Genomic DNA, 23,820 nt, shown 5'->3' on the forward strand with positions numbered 1-23,820 from the left:
GTCTCTGTATGAATCCCTTTTGGTTTATCCTGTTTGGAATCTCTAAGCTTCTTAGATGTATAGATTTGTGTCTTTCATCAAACTTGGAAGCTTTTCAGCCATCATTTCTTCAAATATTCTTTCTGCACCTCTCTCTCCTCCTCTCCCCTAGGAATCCTATTATGTGTACATTAGTATACTTGAGAGCGTCCCCAAGATCCTTGAGGCTCTTCACTTTTCTTCATTCTTTTCTCTTTCTGTTCCTAAGATGAGATATATTCAAACGACCTATTCAAATTCACTAATTCTTTTGCCAGTTCAAGTCTGCTGTTAAACCCCTTTAGGGAATTTTTCATTTCAGCTATTGTAATATTTAGCCACAGCGTTTCTATTTTAATATGAAATTCATATGTTGAAATCTAATCCCCCAATGTGATGGCATTTAAAGGTGGGGACTTTTGTATGTAATTATTTGGGGGTGGACCCCCACGAATGGGATTAGTGCTGTTATTAGAAGACACCAGACAGTTAGCTCACTTTCCACCATGTTGAGGATACAGTGAGAAGGTGGCAGTCTGCTACCTGGAAGAAATTTCTCACCAGAACCTGACTGTTTTGGTATCTTGATCTCAGGTTTCCAACCTTTAGAACTGTTGTGTATATAAACTTGCTGTTTATAAGTTACCCAGGGTATGGTACTTGGTTATAACAGTTCAAACTGACTAAGATAGTTCCTTTTTATGGTTTTCTAATCTTTATTGATAGTCTCTATTTGGTGAGAAATTATTCTCCTGGTTTCCTTTAGCTCTTTGAGCATATTAAAATGTTGATTTAAAGTCTTTGTTTAGTAAGTCCTGAGCTTCCTCACGGACAGTTTTTATTAATGTCTTTGTTTCCTTGAAGGGACCACACTTACTTATTTCTTACGTGACTCATAGTTTTTTGTTGAAAACTGAATGTTTTGAATATTGTAATGCAACAACTATAGAAATATGATTCTACCCCCTCCCCAGGGTTTGTTGTTTTTCCTTGTTGTGGGTTATTGTTTGCTTCTTATGTGACTTTTCTTAACTATCTTTTGGAAGTGTGTTCCTTGTCCTGTGTGGCTACTGAAGTCTGTTCTGTAGGTCATATTTTGACAGTTACTTTAAGTGCCGGGAACCAACAAAAGGAAAAAAAGGAGGAAAAGAATGCTCTTCCAGTTTTTGTAGGTTGGTTCTTTGTTTGGAACTCTGGCAAGTTCCTTGCCAGAACTTGGCCTTAGCCTCTACTTTTGCTTATGCAGACTTTGCAGGCCAGCTAGATGTGAAAGATTTGGGTATTCTTGGGCTTTTTCTAAACAGGTGTCCTTCCCTGGGTATGTTCATGGCCTTGACTCCCTGGTATACATGGGAGCTTTTAAAATACCTATTCCCTCATGTATCTCCCTTTCAATCCCTCCCATTCTGGTCTGTCTCTTTCTTGTCTCAAGTGTTGTCCCTTGCTCCAGGCTGCTGTGTCTCATACCCCTGCCTTTAAATGCCTTCAGCAAAAGCTACCCGGAAATAGCCCCCGCCCTGAGAATGCTCTGAGTAGGATGGAACAAAGGGAAACCTTTGTGCATTTCCTTGAGGAAGCTGCCAGAGAGGTGGGGACCCATAGCCACACGACTTGGAGAATAAGGTTTGTGCTGCTCCCTCTGGCCCTAGCAACCTGCATGCGGTTGCAGGCTGTCAACCTCATGGCCGATTTTATTGTCGTTATTTGTTTTTCTTTGTGGAAAGATTTTTGAACTCTGAATTAAACTTACTGTATCGACATTTGGCTATTCATTTTACCTACTTTTTTTTGTTTTAAGATTTTATTTTTTTGCGGGCGCCTGGGTGGCTTAGTCGGTTAAGCGTCAGACTTTCGCTTAGGTCATGATCTCGTGGTTCGTGGGTTCGAGCCCCGCGTCGGGCTCTGTGCTGACTGCCAGCTCAGAGCCTGGAGCTATTTCAGAGTCTGTATCTCCTTCTGTCTCTGACCCTCCCCTGCTCACGCTGTCTCTCTCTCTCTCTCTCCTAGAAATAAATAAAAAATATATTAAAAAAAAAAAGATTTTATTTTTGGGACACCTGGGTGGCTCAGTCAGTCAGTTAAGCATCCGACTCTTGACTTCAGCTCAGGTCATGATCTCATGGTTCATGAGTTTGAGCCCCACATCTGGCTATGTGCTGACAGTGGCCTGGTTTGGATTCTCTCTCCACCCCCCTCTCTGCCCCTCTGCTGCTCATGCTGTCTCTCTCTCTCTAAATAAGTGAACATTAAAAAACAATTTTATTTTTAAGTAACCTTTACATCCAAGATGGGGCTCAAACTTACCACCCTGAGATCAAGAGTCATATGCTCTACTGTCTGAGCCAGCCAGGTGCCCCTACCTACTGCTTCTTGAGTGAATTTTGGTAGTGTCTTCCAAGTTTCTCTGTTTCATATAAATTATCCAAAGTATGGCGTTATGCTGCTCGTAACATTATCTTAATGTTCCTTTAACTATATATATGATGTGCAGTGATGCCCCTTTTCTTATACAAATATTGGCAGTTTTTATCTTGTGTTTTCTCTTTTTTGATAAGTCTATCTAAAGTCTATCAGCTTTATTGATCTTTTTAAAAAGCTAGCTTTTGTGTTAAAGACTTTCTCTATTTTCTCTTTTAAATTTCACTGTTTACTTATCTTTATTATTTCTCACTTTCTTTTTGCTTTGGTTTTAATTTGCTCTTTTTTTCTATTTTCATATAGTGAAAGCTTCTATTTTTGATTTGAGGCCTTTCTTTTTTTCCCCTAATGTAATCAATCAATGGTATAAACTTCCCTCTAAGTATTGCATTACCTGCACCCTAAAAATTTTGATATGTTGTGTTTTCATTTTCAGTCATTAGGATATTTCTAATTTCCCTTATGATGTTCCCTTCCTTTTGTTTGTTTGTTTGTTTCATCCACAGAGGTACTTAAAATTGTGTTAGTTAATTTCCAAACTGTCATTGATTTTCCAAGTAAGTTTCTGTTACTGATATTTCATTTCAGATGCTAAGATGTTCAAAGCTTGATGCTTTTTCTTTATAGGAGAGAAGGATGTGAGGAAGGAGGCAGGATCTCATCCTGTCCACAGAGGCCACGGATCACCACATGCACGTTCTACCACAGGAGGCTCTCTCATTCCTACTTAACCTCACTTATTCATCACTGTTAATCTGAGGCATGAGGGATAGTGGGTGGACAATTTAAAACACTGCAGTGGTCTCTTAGCACACAGTATCAGCTTCTTTTTTTTTCTTTTTTTAATGTTTATTTGTTTCAAGAGAGAAAGAGGGTGCATGAGGGGAAGAGGGAGGGGCAGAGAGAGAATCCCAAGCAGGTTGCATGCTGTCAGCGCAGAGCCTGATGGGGTTCTCAATCCCATGACTCTGAGCTCATGACCTGAGCTGAAATCAAGAGTGGGACGCTTAACTGACTGAGCACCCAGGCACCCCCGCTGCTTCTTTCTTTACCAGATCTTCTGGTTGTTGTAAGTTTTTGAGTAGGTTACAGAGCTGTGCAAAAGTTAATTCTGACTGTTTAAGCCAGCTCATTAGTTGCTTTTGCAGAGGGATGGAGCCCTGGATTCTCTACTCCACTATTTTCAGCTCATTTTATATATTTTAATGAACATAATTTTGGTTGTTGAATAAAATTCTATCTGGTAGATTGCCATGATTACTTACAATTTTTCTATTGTTTAATATTTAGCTCATTTATTATTTTTCACTATTTTAGATAAGGCTACAAGGAACTTCTCTGTACATAAAGCTGTTAGCATTGCATTGGATTTTTTCTTTAGGATATATTTCCAAAGTATCATTATGAGGTCTGAAAGTATAACCATTTTAACATTCCTGATGTGGGGTGCCTGAGTGTCTCAGTTGGTTGAGCATCTAACTTCATCTCAGGTCATGATGTCACTGTTCGTGAGTTTGAGCCCCTCCATTGGGCTTGCTGCTGTCAGTACAGAGCCTGCTTTGGATCCTCTGTCCCCTTCTGTCTCTCTCTGCCCCTCCCCTGCTTGCTTGAGCACAGTTTCTCTCTCAAAAATAAATAAACACTAAAAACAAAACAAAATAAAAAACCATTCTAATGCTATTACCAAAATGTTGAAAGGATTGTACCAATTTGTACTCCAACCTCAAAAGTAATTTTAAACTTGGAATTTTTCTACAATGGATCTGCTATTGACAAAAGACTTATGAGAAGTAATATAAATTTTAACAAAGTGCTTCTCAAACTGCAACATGCATAAAAATTAACACCAGATTTTGTTAAAATGTAGAACCTGATGTAGTGCATCTGGGGTGGAACCCAAGTTCCTGTTTTTCTGGCAAGCTCCCAAGTTGTTCTGATACTGCTGGTCTGATCCCACTTACAGTACTAAGGCTTTTGAAGCTTAAGCTGTGATACCAAAGGAAGTGGGAAAGCCTTTACTGGGTTTTAAAAATGAAGGAAGTTTGAGAAATGTCACTGAAAAAAAAAAGTCCCAAAGAAAGTAATCTCTCAAAATTGTCTAAATTAAATCAAAGAGAAGGAAAAGGATGCAAAGTTGTTAATGATATTAATCAAGAGCAAAAGCAAAAACAAAAAATAAAACTAGAGATACTACCTGTGGTTTTGACTAAAAAACTCAGGTTGTAGAGCCTGTCTCTTAAATATGTAAGGGTTGTGTTGAGGTTTGAAGTCTGATAGTAAAATTAATGTTAAAGTAGGTCTTTTATCTAGCTAGATAAGCAACATTCAGTTTTGTTGATCAAATGCACAGGTCTCTTTGGTTATCATGGATTTCTCTACAGAAATTTCACATAGTAACACAAAGATGCCTAAGAATGTTCTTCCCACGTTAAACAGATGTTCACAAATAAATTTGTCATTAGGCCAATTTTAAAAATTATTGATATTCTAAACAAATTCAAGGGTTGCCTAGGTGGCTTATTCGGTTAAGTGTGTGACTCTTGATTTTGGCTCAGGTCATGATCTCACGGTTTGTGAGGTCAAGCCCCATGTTGGGCTCCATGCTAATAGCACAGAGCCTGCCAGGGATTCTCTGTCTTCCTCTTTCTCTGCTCCCTCCCTCTCTCTCTCAAAAATAAATAAACTTAAAAAAAGAGAAAGAAATAGTGGTCTTCAGATGCTCAGCATTTTATAGTTGGGCTTACCACTGTGTTGGACTGGTAAACAGATGCCCCCATAGAGTAATATTTCTTAGCCCATAAGTTATGCTTCTTTTTAATGAACACAAAAATCACACACACACACGCACACACCATCGAATGAGGCTCTGATATTAATACCCTTCTCCTCCCTGTTAATTGTCTAGAAAGTTCTGGGACAAGCATGGTATAACAGTCATTATTTCTTTGGTAGTCAAATTGCCTAGCTCCCTGAAGATTAAGTATTAAGATCAAGTATTTTAAACATGTGAAGAAATCTAAGTAACTGCATCTAGAATGAACTTTCAGGGCCTTGTCAATATTAAGAGTCACATCCTTAACGTAGTGTTAATTTGCTGGTATGGTATTGATGTATTAGAGTTCCATGTAGGATGATTCATCCCTAATGCTTGGTGATAAGTGAAGGTAAGAATACTTTTGCTCTATTTTAGAATTCAGTCAATGATTCCACGAAAGGCTCTACTTCTTTCTTGGTACTTTTGATTGTGTGGCTCCTCTTGCAACTCCCAATTTTTGCCTTATGGACCTGCACCGGTGCAGGCAGAGTTCTTGGGAATTCTTGTGCCGAGGGAGACAAAGGGCTGAATGGTGAAGAAAATGGCTAGAGGTCTTCAACAGAGTAGGTTCTGGAGAAGAGTTGTCTTAACTGAGTGACTTTCTTTAAATAAACTGGTGGCGTCTATCTGAGTCCTCAAGCCTTTCAAGACTGCTAAATGTACCAGGCTCCTCTTTAACTATATGGCACCACTATAGATCTCCATGAGAGAAGAAATGATTAGGGGTATTGCTGGCTATGTAATGCCCCAGAAATTAAATATCCAGTGCTTGCTGGATTCTTATATCTTAAAGGGCAAGAGGTGGTGAGGACAGTTTATTAATTCTAATGCCATATTATAAATTTCACCTTACTCTGAGAATGGGTTTATCAGCATCATGTACAGTTGCGTTTCAACTCTCGCTGTCCTTTGGGATCAACTGGGAAACTTTTTAAAAAAGCCAATGCTTGGGCTTCTTTCCAGACCAATTGAGTCAGAGTCAAAAGACAGCAGTTTCCTCTTGGCCTCGGTAATTACCCAAATGCCATAATGAGAATGAGAAACAGAGATGTAAATGCCATTTTTGATCAACTCAGGAGACACCCATAATCGTGAACCACAGTATATGAGGGGCTGTTTGAGAGAAGAATTCTTGTGGCTGTGGAGCTCAGACCAACTCAGCAGAAGATAGTTCTTCAAAGCATGAGAAGAATCATATCATTTTAAATCATATCTTGATTTAAAAGGCCAAAAATGTTTTGGTTAATAGGCGTAGAGTAGGCAAGCTGGCAGCAAAACTTCCCTGAAACCCTGCTGCCTTCTGTAGTTCCACTTCCTCTGTTTCTAGATTGCTCCTTCAAGTTCCCTAACACTAAGAATCCTTCAACCATTCCCTACTGGACAAGCCATTAATACTTTTCTGTTGCCCTCACCGACTTCCTATCTTCTCTTCCTTGCTTACCCAATTAAAATTCAGTGGTCAACTATTATAATCAGTTATTTGCACACACCCTCAACTTCCTTGCCCTGTTTTCACTTCCTCTTACTCACCTTGGAAAACTCCAACCCTGCTTTAATTGAACTTTCTTTATTCTGAGCTTTGATTCGAGCAGCTGAACGTGGGTGGAGAAAACCCCACAGCTATGTTTCTCAGTCTTACTTTAAATTCTTGAAATCTAACTCTTAACACCACCAGGTTGTCAAACTACATTTTCTTGGTCCTTTCAACCTTCTGCTCTTGTAGATGACTTCACTTTTATCTTCAAACCCTACCGTCTCCACCCACTCTCACCCAGATTCACTGTCAGTTGATGACCTCGTTTTCTATGCATAGAAAAAAATCACAGAAGACTCTGCTGTCAGTATGGTAGCCATATAACCTGACCTCTTTTACTCTTTGGCAGCCATAGAAGTTCTCCGCTCAAGGGAACCTGCTGTGAAGTGTGTAGTTGGCTGATGGCCTCCAGTTGACACGTTTATGGTTTTACTGCAGAGTTTACATGGAGAGACCTCCCTTACCTCCTACTTCTACCTCCCTTCTTGGGTCTCTCTCAGCCAGTGACTGAGCGTGGCGAGAGTACTAGAGCCATGTCATTTTTGCCTCACATGTGATTCCTCTACAATTAGTCTGCTCAAAGACTTCCTCCTGACCCAGCCAAGACTTTCTGAGTAGCCCTGCAATCGGAGTCTCTTCTTACCCAGTCCTCTTTTTTTTCTTTATTTTTTAAAGCTTTATGGACATATAACCCACAGCCCATACATTTCACCTATTTACAGTGTATAGTTCAATAGTTTTTTATTATAGTCACAGAATTGTACCACCAATATCTCAATTAATTTTAGAATATTTTCATTATCCAAAAAGGAAACTCATGCCTGTTAGCCCCCACTGTCCACACTGCTAATCCCCGACAGCCTTAGACAACCACTAATTTACTCTCTGTTCTTTATAGATTTTTTTCTCCTCCTGGATAATTCATATAAACAGAGTCATGTAATATATGGTCTTTTGTGACTGACTTCCTTCACTTAGCATATTTTCAAGGCTCATCCATGTTGGAGCATTTATCATTATCTCATCTTTATTGCTGAATAATGTTCTGTTATATGGACATACCACATTTTATTTATCCACTGATCAGTAGATAGATACCAGGGTTGTTTCTCCTTTCTGCCTATTATGAATAATATTGCTGTGAACATTTGTGTGTATAAGTTTTTGTGAGGACATTTGTTTACAGTTCTCTTGGGTATATTTCTAGGAGGGTTGATGGGAAACTGTTTTTAACCTTTAGGGAACTACCCAATCCTCTTTCATTTCTTCTTTTCTTTTATACATCTCAAACTTGCATCATGGTCTGAAGGCTCTTCCCACCTACCTTCCCACCTTTCTCTTTTGTCCTTCACAAGGGATTCTCCCAATAAATCTCTTGCACATCTAATTTTACCCTGGCATCTGCTTCTCAAAGGACCCAAATTTAATGCATTTTGGATGAATGCTCTGGATGGATGAAAAGCCAAACTTTTCATTTGTGATCTAGATCTATTTCCTTTTCTTATGCAAGGACATGACTCCAACAATTCCCCTTTTCCTTCCCTCATTATGAATTGTTACCTTTCTACTGAGCTATTTCATTGGATTACATACTTGCTACTTTTCCCTCAGGATTGTTTAATTAATTAATTAATCATTCTTCTCTCGGCTCTGCTTCCCCTTCCAGTACTTGCCACATTTCTCTCTTCTTCTTTACTAAAAACTTCCCCTAATGCATGTCTATATCTACCATCCTCTGCCCATTCTCTCTTGAATCTATTAGATCAAGATTTTGTCTCACTAATCTGTAAGTGCTTTTGTCAAGGTCATCATCAATGGCCTGCAGTTGTTAAATACAATAGACAATTCTCCATCCTTATCTTAGTTGATGTAGCAGTATTTGAGGCAATTGTGAATAGCTTCTCTTTTTAATACTTTATTTGGCTTCAAGATCACTATACTGTATTGATTTTTCTCCTATTTTACTGGTCCCTCCCTATCAATCTCATTTGCTTGTTATTTCTAATGTCTGCAAACTGTGAAGATCTATGTCATTGGACCTCTTCTCTTTTTCTATCTAAATCCACATTCACTCTTTTGGTGATATCATCTAATCCCATGGCTTTAAACATAATTTATGGGGTGCCTGGGTGGCTCAGTCAGTTAAGCTTCTGACTCTGGATTTTAGCTCAGGTCATGATCTCATGGTTCACGAGATCCATAGTTTGAGCCCTGTGCTGTCAGTGCAGAGCCTGCTTGGGATTCTTTCTCTCCCTCTCTCTGCCCCTTTCCTGTTCTCTCTCTCTCTCAAAATAAGTATTAAAAAATATATAATATCTATACTTATAACTGCCAAGTTCATATCTTCAGTTCAGATATTCTCTCGTAACATCAGTCTAGTATACTTAGCTGCTTACCTGACTTCTCCTCTTGCATACCTAATAAGCTTCTCATACTTAACATATCCCAAACTGAACTGGTATACCTGTTTCTTACCCAGTTTTCTTCATCTCAGTTAAAGATGGCCTTACAGTAGCTCAAGCCAAAATCTTGGAGTCATCTTTGGCTGCTTTCTTTTTCCTTTTTAAAAAGTTTTTTTTTTTTTTTAATGTTTATTATTCTTGAGAGAGAGAGACAGAGCATGAGCAGGAGATAGGCAGAGAGAGAGGGAGACACAGAATCTGAAGCAGGCTCCAGGCTCTACGCTGTCAGCACAGAACCCTCGGTGGGGCTCAAACCCACAGACCGCGAGATCATGACCTAAGCTGAAATTGGATGCCTAACCAGCTGAGCCACCCAGATGCCCCTCTCTGGCTGTTTTCTATTTCTTACACCCTAGATCCAACCCATTAGCAAATCTGTTGACTCAATCTTCAGAACATATTTAGAATCCGGTAAACTTCTCACTACTTCCAAGGCTACCACTTTGGTCCAGTCCAAAACATTGCTCACTTGGCCTTTGTGATAGGCCCCTTATCGGTGTCCAAAGTCTTCTGTTGGCCCTTGCAGTCTATTCTCAACACAACATCTAGAATTATCTGGTTAAAATGGAAGTTTGCATACCAACTATCAAAAGACTTATTAGTGACAACCAAATACCATTTCAATATGAATTAGATAATAGATGACATTAAGGAATTATTATAGTTTTTTGTGCTATAATAATGGCATGATAGTTATGTTTTCTAAAGGTGCTTATTAGTTAGAAATACATATGGGGCATGTGGGTGGCTCAGTTGGTTAAGCAGCTGACTTCAGCTTAGTTTATGATCTCACAGTTCATGAGTTTGAGCCCTACATTGGGTTCCCTGCTGGCTGCTGTTAGGACAGAGCCTGTTTTGGCTCGCTCTCTCTGCCCCTCCCCTGCTCATGTGCACACTCTCTTTTAAATAAACATTAAAAAAAGAGAAATACATACAGTTAGAGGTGCATACTAAAGTATTTACAGGAAAAAAATTACGTAATATATGGGGCTTGCAAAAAATGTAGAGGGAGGTAGAAAAAAAACAAAATTGGCCAAATGTTGATAGTTCTGAATGTGAGTGATAAGCTTAGGATCATATTCCCAACACTAGAAGAAAAGAGGGAAATACCTTCAAAGTCCTCAAGGGAAAGAAGGCACACCAAGACATTCATGGTAACCAAACTTGTTTAAGTAGACAGGAAACAGAAAAACAGTGTTGAGCATGCACTATTTAGAGACCAATTCTCCTGGACCCTTCTTGAAGAAATCACTAAAGGATGAACTGACAAATAGAGAAACCGTAGCAAAATGACTGATGAATGTTCAATATCTGTTACTGTAGGATTAAGAATAATGTAAATGTGGAGGTTATAGCTGCAGAAACAAATATAAATTTTTAAAAGAAACCACATAAGTTATGAAAACAGTTCCAATACTAACCATTGTTAAGTTCAAATGACATCTACTTTAAGAGAACATCCTTTGTGGGAAGACAGCTAACCTCAAATAGCAATTTTAATACTTAGTGGTTGTGTTATTTTGGGCTCGTTAACTTCACTGCATTTCATTTCTTGTCTATAAAATAGCAATGATAATACTTACCTAATAGAATGTACAGCAAAATAATGAAAAGTTCATTCATTCAATAGATAGTTATTGGCACCTACCAGGCACTGTTCTAGGTGCTAGATATAAAGTATGAATATAACATACATGGAGCTCACCTTTTTAAAAAAATGTTTTTAATGTTTATTTAATTTTGAGAGGACGGGCAGAGAGAGAGGGAGACACAGAATCTGAAGCAGGATCCAGGCTTTGAGCTGTCAGCACAGAGCCTGACATGGGGCTTGAACTCCCGAACCATGAGATCATGCCCTGAGCCAAAGTCAGATGCCTAACTGATGGAGCCACCCAGGTGTCCCTTTGGAGCTCACCTTCTACTTGAGGAAAAACAGACAATGTAAATGCAATATATTGTATGTGAAATGGTAATAAGTGCTATGGAGAAAAATCAAGAGACTGGTGTAGGAAGTGCTGCGGGGCTAGAAAACATTGCAATTTCAATTTCATCATCCCTAAAGGAGGTGATGAAGCAAGGCACGGGGGGTGTAGGAAGGTGGAGAAGGGGTCCATCCTTGGTCACTGCCCTTATTCCTGGCTGCAGCCGTGGTTACTCTTGTTTGTCTTGTTATGACCCACATTGGCTTCCCTTAAGCAGCAACCTCTGACTCCTACAACTTGAAATCAAAGTCTTCTAGAAGGGTACCTCCCTAGTTGCACTCTTAAATTATGCCAAATTCTTGGTGTCTTACAAAGGCCCTGGATATATAAGCATTTTATTTGGCATGCTCCCAATTACAGCCCTTTCTCTCCATTCCCCTCCTGACATGGGTGCTGCGTGGCTGAGCTGGAAGGCACTGTTAAACACCATTCCGTGCTGAATTCCGTTATCACTTATTGCACCTCCTGATACTCATCTTCTTTCTTTAAAAATTTTTTTAATGTTTATTATCTTTGAGAGAGAGAGTGACAGAGAGAGTGACAGAGAGACAGAGAGACAGAGAGACAGAGAGTGAGTGAGCATGAGCAGGGGAGGGGAAGAGGGAGAGGGAAACACAGAATTCAAGGAAGGCTCCAGGTTCTGAACTGTCAGCACAGAGCCTGACACAGAGCCAGGAACCATGAGATCATGACCTGAGCTGAAGTTGTCCACCTTCTCACCAGCACCTGCTGTTTCTTGTGTTGTTGATTTTAGCCATTCTGACAGGTTTGAGGTGACATCTTTGTAGTTTTGACTTGCATTTCCATGCTGATGAGTAATGTTGAACACTTTTTCATGTGTCTGCTGTCTATCTGTATGTCTTCTGTGGAAAAATGTCTATTCATGTCTTCTGCCCATTTTCAATTAGATTTTTCATTTTTTGGGTATTGAGTTATAAGTTCTTTATATATGTCAGATATTAACCCTTTATGAGATATGTCATTTGCAAATATCTTCTCCCATTCCACAGGTTGCCTTTCAGTTTGTTTGTTTGTTTCCTTCACTGTGCAGAAGCTCTTAATTTTGGTGAAGTCCCAATAGTTCATTTTTGCTTTTTTCCTTGCCTCGGGAGATATATCTAGAAGGAAGTTGCTACACCCAGTGTCAAGGAGGTTACTGCCTGTGTTGTCCTCTAGGAATTTTATGGTTTCATGTCTCATATTTAGACCTTTCATTCATTTTGAATTAATTTTCTGCGTTTGGTGTAAGAAAGTGGTCCAGTTTCATTTGTTTGCATGTAGCTGTCCAGTTTTCCCAACACCATTTGTTGAAGAAACTGTCTTTTTCCCATTGGATATACTTTCCTGCTTTATTGAGGACTAATGGACCATACAGTTGTGGCTTCATTTCTGGATTTTCTATTCTATTCTATTCTCTTGATCACTGTATCTATTTTGTATGGCCAGTGCCATAATGGCAAGTGATCACAGTCTTGATCACTACAGCTTTGTAATATAATTTGAAGTTCAGAATTATGTTGGCTCCAGTGTTGCTTTTCTTTTTCAATGTTGCCTTTCCTATTTGAGGTATTTTGTGATTCCATACACATTTTAAGATTGTTCTAGCTCTGTGAAAAATTCTGGTGGTATTTTGATAAGGAATGCATAAAATGTGTAGATTGTTTTGGATAGCACAGACTTTAACAATATTTGTTCTTCCAATCCATAAGTGTGGAATGTTTGTTCCATTTCTTTGTGTCATCTTTAATTTCTTTCATCAGTGTTTTATAGTTTTCAGAGTACAGGCCTTTCACTTCTTGGGTTAGGTTTGTTCCCAGGTATTCTAATGTTTTTGGTGCAATTGTAACTGGGATTGTTTTCTTAATTTCTCTTTCTACTGCTTCGTTACTGGTGTATAGAATTGCAACAGGTTTCTGTAAATTGATTTTGTATCCTGTGACTTTACTGAATTCATGTATCAGTTCTAGCAGGTTTTTGGTGGAGTCTTTTGGATTTTCTATAGATAGTATCATGTCATCTGCAAATAGTGACAGTTTTACTTCTTTCTTGCTGATTTGGATGCCTTTTTAATTTCTTTTGGTGGTCTGATTGCTGAGGCTACAATTTCTAGGACTATGTTAAATAAAAGTGGTGAGAGTAGACATCCCTGTCTTGTTCCTAACCATAGAGTAAAAGCTCTCAGGTTTTCTCCATTTAGGATGATATTAGCTGTGGGGTTTTCATTTATGTCCTTTAGCATTTTGAGGTATGTATGTTTTCTCTAGACCTACTTTGTTGAGAGTCTGTCATGAATGAATGTTTTACTTTGTCAGAAGCTTTTTCTGTGTCTATTGAAAGGATCATATGGTTCTTCTCTTTCCTTTATTAATATGATGTGTCATGTTGATTGATTTGTGAATATTGAACCACCCTTGCAGACCAGGAATAAATCCCATTTGATCGTGGTGAATGATTCTTTTAATGTACTGTTGGAATCAGTTTGCTAATATTTTATTGAGAATTTTCGCATCCATGTTCATCAGGGATATTGGCATGTAGTTATCTTTTTTAGTAGAGTCCTTAATCTGGTTTTTGAATCAGGGTAATGTCAGCCTCATAGAATAAATTTGGAAGTTTTTCTTCCTTTTCTATTTTTTGCAATAATTTGAGAGTAGGTATTAACTCTTTAAATGTTTGGTGGAATTCCCCTGAGAAACTGTCTGGCCCTGGACTTTTGTTTGTTGGGACTTTTTTGATTACTGATTCAATTTCTTTGCTGGTTATGAATCTGTTCAAGTTTTCTATGTCTTCCTGTTTCAGTTTTGGTAGTATATATGTTTCTAGCAATTTACCCATTTCTTCCAATTGTCCTATTTGTTGGCATATAGTTTTTCATAACATTCTCTTATAATTGTTTGTATTTCTGTGCTGTTGGTTGTTATTTCTCTTCTCTCATTTGTCAATTCATTTATTTGAGTCCTCTTTTTCTTTTTTAATAAGTCTGGCTAGAGATCTATCAATTTTATTAATTTTTTTGAAGAACCAGGTCCTGGTTTCATTGATCTGTTCTATCGTTTTTAAGTTTCTGTATCATTTATTTCTGTCCTAATCTTTATGATTTCCTTCTTTTTTTTCTGGCTGTAGGCTTCATTTGTTGCTCTTTTTCTAGCTCCTTTAGGTGTAAGGTTAGGTTGTTTGATATTTTTCTTGTTTCTGGAGATAGGCCTGTATTGCTATCCTTCCCTCTTGACTGCTTTTGCTGCATCCCAAAGGTTTTGGAACATTGTGTTTTCATTTTCATTTATTTCCATGTAATTTTTTGATTTCTTCTTTGATTTCTTGGTTGAACCATTCATTGTTTAGCAGCATGCTGTTTAACTCCCACATTCTTGTGATATTTCCAAATTTTTCTTGTGGTTGACTTCTAGTTTCATAGTGCTATGGTCCCAAAAGGTGCATGGTATGATTTCAATCTTTTTATATTTCATAGGGCCTATTTTGTGACTAATATGTGATCTATTCTGGAGAATGTTCCATGTGCACTTTGAAAGAATATTCTACTGTTTTAGAATGGAATGTTCTGAATATATCTGTTAAGTCCATCTGGTCCAGTGTGTCATTCAAAGCCATTGTTTCTTTTTTTATTTCCTGTGTAGATGATCTTTCAACTGATGTAAGTGGTGTGTTAAATTCCCCTACTATTATTGTATTACTAATGTTTAGTTCCTTAACATTAGTTATTAATTGTTTTATATCTTTGGGATTCCATGTTGGGTGTATAAATATTTATAATTGTTTGATCTTCTTATTGAACTGTCCCCCTTATGATTATATAATGCCCTTCTTTGTCTCTTTTTACAGTCTTTGTTTTAGAGTCTGTTTGGTCCAATATAAGTATTGCTACACTGGCTTTCTTTGCATGATTTGCATGATACATGTTTTCTTTTTTTAAAGTTTTTGTTTAAATTTCAGATAAATGTTTCTCCACCCCCTCACTTTCAACCCACAGGTGTCTTTAGGTCTAAAATGAGTCTCTTATAGGCAGCATATTGATGGATCTTATTTTTAAATCTATTCTGACACTGTATGTCTTTTGATTGATTTACTCCTTTTACAAATTAATTATTGATAGATATGATTTTATTGCCATTTTATTACTTGTTTTTTCATTGTTTCTGAAGATTTTCTCTGATCTTTTATTGTCTTTTTCACTTTTGGTCTCTTCTTTGCATTCAGAGTCCCCTTTTTAGTATAGGTGCTGCTGAAGAAAGCACTCAGAGTCCCCTTTAATATTTCTTGCAGGGATTGTTTAGTGGTCATGAACTCATTTAGTTTTTATTTGTCTGGGAAATAGCTCTCCTTTTATTCTGAATGATAGCTTTGCTGGATAAAGTATTCTGGGCTGAAGATTTTTCCCATTCAGCACTTTGAATATATCGTGCCCCTCCCTTCCGGCTTGTCAAGTTTCTGTCGAGAAATCTCCAGCCTGCCTTATGGGTTTTTCCTGTATAAGTTAAAGATTTCTTTTGTCATATTGCTTTTAGGACTTTTTTCTTTATTTCTATATTTTGCAGAATTAACTATATGTCTTGGTATTGGCCCACTTTTGTTGATTTTGATGGGAGTTCTCTGTCCTTCCTGAATCTGGATGACCTTCCCCAGATTAGGTCAGTTTTCTGATATTATTTCCTGAAAAAAAAATTGTCTGCCCCCTTTTCTCTCTTTTTCTTTTGAGACTCATATAATACGAGTGTTATTACATTTGATGGAGTCACGAAATTCCTTGGATCTATACTTGTGTTGCATAATTCTTCTTTCTCTCTTTTATTCAGCATTATTATTTTCCATCATTTTGTCTTCTAAGTCACTAATTCTTTCCTCTGCTTCTTTCAGACCACTGTTCATTGCATCAAGCCTGTTCTCAATCTTGTTTATTGAATTCTTTGTCTCTGATTGATTCTTTTTTAACTCTTATCTTTGTGGTAAGGGTCTCACTGATGTCTTCTATTCTTTTCTCAAGCCCACTGAGTATCCTTATTATTGTTCCTTAAAATTCTCCTTCAGGCATGTTATCTATATCTATTTTACTTAAATCTCTGGCTTTATCTTGTTCTTTCATTTGGGTTAAATTCCTCTATCTTTGCATTTAGTCTAAGTCTCTGCCTTCTGCTTTGTGTTAGGAAAGCCAGTTATATCTCCTGATCCTGAAAGTAATGGTCTTATGAAGAAGAGGTCAAGTAGTGCCCAGAAGAGGTCAATGTGGATGAATAAGTCAATCAGAGAAAGACAAATATGATATGATTTCACTCATATGTGGAATTTAAGAAACAAAACAGATGAATGTATAGGAAGGGGGAGGAAGAAAAGAGAAGAGAGGGAAACAAATCACAAGAGACTCTTAAACAAACTGAGGGTTAATGGAGGGAGGTGGATAGGAGATGGGCTAGATGGGAGATGGGTAATAAGGAGGTCACTTGCTGTGATGAACACTGGAGTTATATGTAAGGGACAAATCCCTGAATGCTACTCCTGAAACATATTACACTGCATGTTGGTTAACTAAAATTTAAATTAAAAAATAAATAAATAAACTCCAGGCTTTAAGCCCCACTGGTTATAAGAACTCACAAAATTCAGCCCCTCTCGTTTTCGAAGCCAATGTCTTTAGGGAAATGTTCTCCTTGTATGTTTCTTTTTTTTTTTTTTATTTTATTTCTAGGAGAGAGAGAGAGAGAGCGTGAGCAGGGGAGGGTCAGAGAGAGAGGGAGTCACAGACTGAAACAGGCTCCAGGCTCTGAGCTGGCAGTCAGCACAGAGCCCGACGCGGGGCTCGAACCCACGAACCGCGAGATCATGACCTAAGCGAAAGTCAGACGCTTAACCGACTAAGCCACCCAGGCGCCCCTCTCCTTGTATGTTTCTATGTGTACTCCTCTCTCTGTCTCTCTCTCTCTCTCTCTCTTTCTCTCTCCCTTTTCCACAACCATGGCTCTCTCTCCTCCTCAGCAATAGCAATCCAATTTTCTCCTGAAGCAGTTCTCCTCACTTCTTACCTTCTTCATTGTGGCCTCTTCTTTCTCTTTAGTTGTGGAGTTTGTTCTGTTAGTCTTCAGGTCAATTCTGGGGTATTTAGGATGATTTGATAGTTATCTAGTTGTGTTTGTAGGACAGTATATGCCTAGGAGCCTTCTACTGCATTGCCATCTTGAAAATCGAGTTGTTTTCTTAAGGGCATGAAAGTGCATCTAATTTATAACATAAAGCAGAATGTTTTAAAATTATCTTTTGTCATCTGTCTCTTATTTCCCTATACATACTGCCACAACATGAAATAAAAATCTCTTCTTTCTGTTTATCTGTCAAGGCACTTGGGCCTCACATGTCTTTCATTTTTCCCCCCTCCCTCTCTTCTCTGCATATCTCTTTATTTTGAATGTCAATCTGAGCTCTTTGGCTATTTCTTTTTTCACTTCACCCATTACATGGATTTCCTACAACAGTGGTTCTTAAATTTTTACATACATCAGAATCATCTGGAAGTCTTGTTAAAATACGAGACTGGGCCTCACCTCCAGAATTTTATATAGGAGTTTTGAGTTTGAGCTCAAGTATTTCCATTTCTGACAAGTCCCCAGGAAGTGCTGAAACTACTGGCTCAGGGACCGCATTTTGAGAACCTCTGCTTTACAACCTGGGAACATCTGGAGCTGTTCCAGCAAATAAGAGTCTGTCTCTGGGTAGGAGCCTCTGTTATACATTATATGTAAATAATATTACCTGATTCCTTAAGAATTTAATGAATCAGTTTCCATCACCATATTTATATTCTTTAAATAGGATTGTGCATAGAGTCTTCCTTAGGAAGAGAAGAATAAAGCAAATAGTATTCATGGCTTGATTGTGTATTCAGGAGACAGTAGAGTATGGTTGGCTCTGAAGCCAGACCCTCTAGGATCCAGTCCTGGGTTTGCAGGATTTAAAGAAGACCCTAGGAAAGTTATTTTTTGTGCCTCAGTTTCTTACTTTTGAAATGGAGGTAATGAAATGAACCACTTCATGGACTTGCTGTGAAGTTCAAATGATTTAATACATAAAAAGCCCTTGATGGATGACTGGTGTGTTCCAAGCATTCTGATGTCACCTATTATTATTATCAGGATTTTGTTGAGTGTTTTTTTATTTGTTATCTCATTATAACTTAAAATCAGTCCTCAAAGAAAAGCACCCCTATTTTTTTCATAGGGGAGATTAGGAAACAGAAATTCAAAAAGATTGAAGTTCAAAAAGTCCCCCAGGACTTTTACCAAAGTAAAAATCTCTGGTCTGTGTATGTTATCAGTATTTTCCCAAAGAAATCATTTTCTCCCATTAGAAAAATGGTTTAAGGCTGCTAATTTCAGAAGTATATTTGAATATGATTGAATAATTACTTGCTTGGTCAGATGGTTGGTGAATTTTATGGTCTAGTATTAGTATGTCTACTTTAAAGTGTACTAAAGACAACTGGAGACAAGGATAGATAGAACAATGGCTGTGTAACATACTAGTGAATGTGTAACCTTGCAGAGTACCTGTCACATAAGAGGTGTTTAATAAATATTTGATGAACTATTGGAATTAATGTGATTTGGAATTAAAATTACCTAAAATTAAAGATTCATAATATCCAGAGTTAGTGTGATTATAGAGAAATGGGCATTGATATGCTACTATGAGATTTTTGAAAGTCAATTTGGCAATACGCCCCCCACCCCCAAATTTAAATATATATTCCCTTTGGTCCAGACAGCCTGTGTCTATCCTAGGGAATACCTTTGTGCCCATGAAATGTACATATAATGATGTGCAAATTTAGCAGGGCTTGTAACTGTGGAAACTACAAACCTAAATGTTGATAAATGCTAGAATCATTGAATAAATTATGAGTCACCTAATTGTTGGACACTATATAAGAGTTAGAAAGCATGAAGGAAAGCAATACCTATTGAATGAAAGATCTTGAATATGTGATAAGTGAAAAAATGGTAACAGAAAAAAGTGTAGAATTATCCATTTTGTTTATGGGGCTCAAAACTATATCTGTAAGAGGTATGTAGTAGGAAAAAGTCTGAAAAGTTATACACCAGACAGTCATCAGTGGTTACCTCCATCAGGGGAGGAGGGCTAGGGGAAGAGGACCAAGGGGAACTTCTACTTTGTACACTATATAGTGTGTACTATTTGGATTATCCACAAGTAGTATGTATGAATGTTTACTTAGGAGATCAAAAAAAGAAAAAAGAAGCTTGTTCAACAAATATAGTTAGCCCTTTGATAAGGATAATAGATAATAGGATAAAAAGAATAATAGATGCCTAATTCTTTTTTTTTTTTTTTTAAGTTTATGTATTCTGAAAGAGAGAGAGAGTGAGGAGGAGGGGCAGAGAGAGAGGGAGAGAGAGAATCCCAGGCGGCCATCATTCTGTCAGTGCAGAGCCTGATGCCAGGGCTTGATCCCACAAACTATGAGATCATGACCTGAGCCAAAATCAAGAGTTAGATGCTCAAATGACTGAGGTACCCAGGCACATGCCAAAGAATAGAGTCTCAAGGCAGCACCAAGGCTATGGCTTTGTAGAATTCTTGAGTGAGGAAGATACCAACTATGCCATTAAATCATGAATATGGTCAAATTCAGTGGAAACCAATACCAGTGAACAAGGCTCACAAGAACCTGGAGGCTGGGGCTAACATTTTCATGGGCAATCTGGACCCAGAGATTGATGAGAACCTGCTTTATGATAACTTCTAGCACCTTTGGAGTGATCTTGCAAACCCCTAAGATTATGTGGGATGCTGACACAGGCAACTCCAAACATAATGCCTTTATTAATTTTGCTTCACTTGATGCTTTGGATGCAGCTGTTGAGGCCATGAATGGGCAATATCTCTGTAACCACTCTATCACCATGCCCTATGCCTTCCAAAAGGACTCCCAAGGGTAAGCACTGTAGCTCAGCCTCCGAACAACTTCTGGCAGCCCAGAACCCACTTTCCAAGGCTGACCGCCTTCGTCAGCTGTTTGCAGATGCACCCCACTCCCCTCAGCCCCCAATTCTGTGGCATCATCATTGGGGCCTGGGTGCTCTCCACCAGGCATGCCTCTTATTCAGTCCCTCCCACCCCCCAATGCTGCCTCCTGGAGCCCTTCCACTTGGGATACCCCCAACCCTGTCTCTACCATGTATGCTTCCTGGGGCTGGACACAAGGTTCATCAGCAGGAACCCCAGAGGCTGGACACCCTGGATATGGACACTCATATCCTCACCCATCTCCACCAAGTGGGATGGCTCATCCAGGGATGTCTCAGATGTAACTCGCCTATCATACTCTCGTGGCTTAAGATACCTCCCTGCCATGCCCCCAGGCTCTGGGAGGCAACCCCCCCCCCCCAACTGCTACCTGGAATGGCTCATCCAGAACCTCCTCCAGTGAGTATGTCCCCCCTAGTGATTTCTGGATCTCCCATTGATCACTCAGGTCTGGGCCTCCTCCACTGATGCTCCCTCGTGGATACACTGGGCTGCCAAGACCCCCGCTGCACGGCTACCAGTGGGGGCCCCTCCCTTCACCCAGACCCACCTTCCAGCCTCTGGTTCCCCTCAGGGCCCACTTCCAGGCCCTTTTCTTCAGCAATTTCTCACTCTCTTGCCTTCTGTTCTATCTTCTCAATATCTTTTTCAATTCCTTGGACCGATCAGAGTTGCTGTAGGTCACTAGGGCTAAGGCACTAATCTCTCTCAGGCCTTTTTTTTTTAAGTGTAATTTTTTTCATAAGAAGTTATATTTTTTTCTATGTTGATCCTAAATGTTTTGCAAATGCACAGGGGAAATAAAACTAAACTTCTTGTTTAAAAAAGACAAATACTGGAGCATCTGGGTGGCTCTGTTGGTTAAGAGCCCAACTCTTTTTCTTTTTGTTTTTTCTCTAATGTGTATTTTTCTTTTTCTTTCTTTCTTTCTTTCTTTCTTTCTTTCTTTCTTTCTTTCTTTCTTTCTTTCTTTCCTTTCTTTCTTTCTTTTCTTTCTTTCTTTCCTTCCTTCCTTCCTTCCTTCCTTCCTTCCTTCCTTCCTTCCTTCCTTCCTTCCTTCCTTCGAGAGAGAGAGACAGAGCATGAGCATGTGAGGGGCAGAGAGAAGGAGACACAGAATCTGAAGTAGGCTCCAGGCTCTGAGCTGTTAGCACAGAGCCCAATGTGGAGCTTGAACTCACAAACCGTGAGATCATGACTTGAGCCAAAATTAGACGCTTAACCAATTGAGCTACCCAGGTTCCCCAAGATTTCCAAGTCTTGATTTTGGCTCAGATCATGATCTCATGAGTTCAAGTTCTGCATTGGGCTGTGCACTGACAGTGTGGAGCCTGCTCGGGTTCTCTCTCCCTCTCTCTCTGCCCCTCCCTGCTCTTGCTATATCTCTCTATCTCCCTCTCTCAAAGTAAATATATAAATAACTTTAAAAAATGTACTTCATAATCATTCAGTTACAATAATCTCAACAATAGTCCATAATGACATTGGTGGGTTTTTTTAAATGTTTATTTTTGAGAGGGGGAGAGAGAGTGAGTTTGCAAATGGGGGAAGGGGTAGAGAGAGAGAGGGAGAGAGAGAACCCCAAGCAAGCTCCACACTCTCATTTCAGAGCCTGATGTGGGGCTCAAACCCACAAACCGTGAGATCATGATCTGAGCTGAAATCGAGAGTTGGATGCTTAACCAATGAAACCACCCAGGCTCCCCTAGGAGTGTGAGTGTGTGTGTGTGTGTGTGTGTGTGTGTGTGTGTGTGTTTAAGAAAACAAAGTTTAAGTCAGCAAATTTGGGCATGCACCACTGTAATGGGTGTTGGGTCTAAAAGAGAACTGAGAAGACAGAAATGTGGATAAAGTAAGATCACCCTAAAGTAGGTGCTCCCTCAGCACCAGCTACCTTTGAAGGGAGGAAAATACTGGCTTTCCCTTTGGCCAACTCTCATCATAGAGACAGAAAGAGGGGTAGCCTCCAAACTTTAGAAAGAAAGAGAAGGGGAGGTGGGGAGGGGTCTGTTTGTTAAGCATATATACTTAAGGACAAATTGTAAACATTGGGGCTATGTAGTCTTGTAGGGGTAGAAGTTGAGAACTGTCATACGCAGCATTTTCTTGTCCAGCTGTGTATTTCATAGGTAAAATTGAAATACACAGTGTTTAAACACACCTGTATGATGCTTTAATATCAAATTAGACATTATTTTGGTCAATAGTATAGCTATAGAGGAGTGACCGCAGCAATTACTATAGATATAGCCCAGAAGATTCACAACATTTAGTTAAAGTTGGGTGAAGCAAGGGAGAAAAGAAAACCCAAGAGCCCTGAGAGGGTGGTGATGATAGGGAGGAGGGGTTGAGGGTGATAAAAATTTCTCTGCAGGAAACAGCCACCATACTCAAGGAGAGCTTACTTCTGGCTAACCTATGGGTTGTATGTAATGTCTCGGATTGTGACTAATACTTCTATACTTACACTTGGCTTGGCTTCATAATTTAAGATAGATTTGCAAATTTGTAGGTAAATTGGATTTTTAAAGGACATACATCTTCTCTGTTATAATTTGAGAATTTTTTTTTTCTTTTCTCATCAATGTGCTATATCTGTCTTCCTTTAGGTTATTTCACTGCTAGTAGTCTGACCCAAGTAGATCTAGCTTAAGTAAAAAGTAAACATTTGTCATAAGAAAATATCTTCAAGATACCAAATACAGGAAGTCTCTTTGGATCTTATAAGGAAGAGGAAACTGAAACATTATGAGGACTCATTCTTGGTGTGTTCTCTTTTTTCTCTCTTCTCTTACATCTGCATTACTCTTTTTTTCCCACAGCAAACTTTCTATTCAACTCCATACAGGGAGAAAGATAGTAAAACCACAATAGCAGATCTAATGTTAAAGCCTGGGTGGCTTCAACTGAAGAGAAAAGTCTGAGCAACTGGCTTTGAATCCCAGTTTGGACTTTCCCAAGAGGGAGACCCTGATTGGCTCAGCTTTGAGTCATGTGACAACTCATGGTGCAATCTGGAAGCTGGGAGGAGGGTCATAAAGAATAACACAGGGGCTAGAGGTTGGCTACTCTGGGTGAACAGGGCAATTAGTAGAGAAGGAGGGCAGAGTCCACAATCTTTATAAGTAAGAGCTCAGGAATTCAATGTATATATATATATACATTGCTTGCTCGTCTGTCTACCTAATTCACACTCCACCTTGTTTATTACTAGACCTGGAATAAATCAGCCTCTGGCCATACTACTTCCCCCGCCTTCAGAAAGTACATCTTCCCTACCTTGGAGAAAAACAAAGTGACTCTCTGTCTATCCCCACACTTTTGCTTGAATCTGTTTCCCTTTCCAAGGGCTTTCCTGTATCTCTTTTATGGCTCTCACTTTTTTTTTTTTTTTTTGCTCATTTTAAGAATAATGTTTTCATTATTTCATCATTTAATAGCATCGTTGTTTTTTATTTTTTTAATGTTTACTCATTTTTGAGAGACAGTGAGAGACAGTGTGAGCGGCGGAGGGGCAGAGAGAGAGGGAGACAAAATCCG

General features: G+C 38.9%; 1 pseudogene; it reads left to right on the top strand.

The window, feature by feature from the left end:
- The first annotated feature begins 19,776 nt into the window (after nt 1–19,776).
- On the top strand, nt 19,777–20,960 carry LOC120230993 (annotated as a pseudogene).
- The last annotated feature ends 2,860 nt before the right edge of the window (nt 20,961–23,820 follow it).

This window comes from Hyaena hyaena, unplaced genomic scaffold (assembly GCF_003009895.1).
Source record: "Hyaena hyaena isolate Hyena2069 unplaced genomic scaffold, ASM300989v1 scaffold_51, whole genome shotgun sequence".
NCBI classification, from domain to species: domain Eukaryota; kingdom Metazoa; phylum Chordata; class Mammalia; order Carnivora; family Hyaenidae; genus Hyaena; species Hyaena hyaena.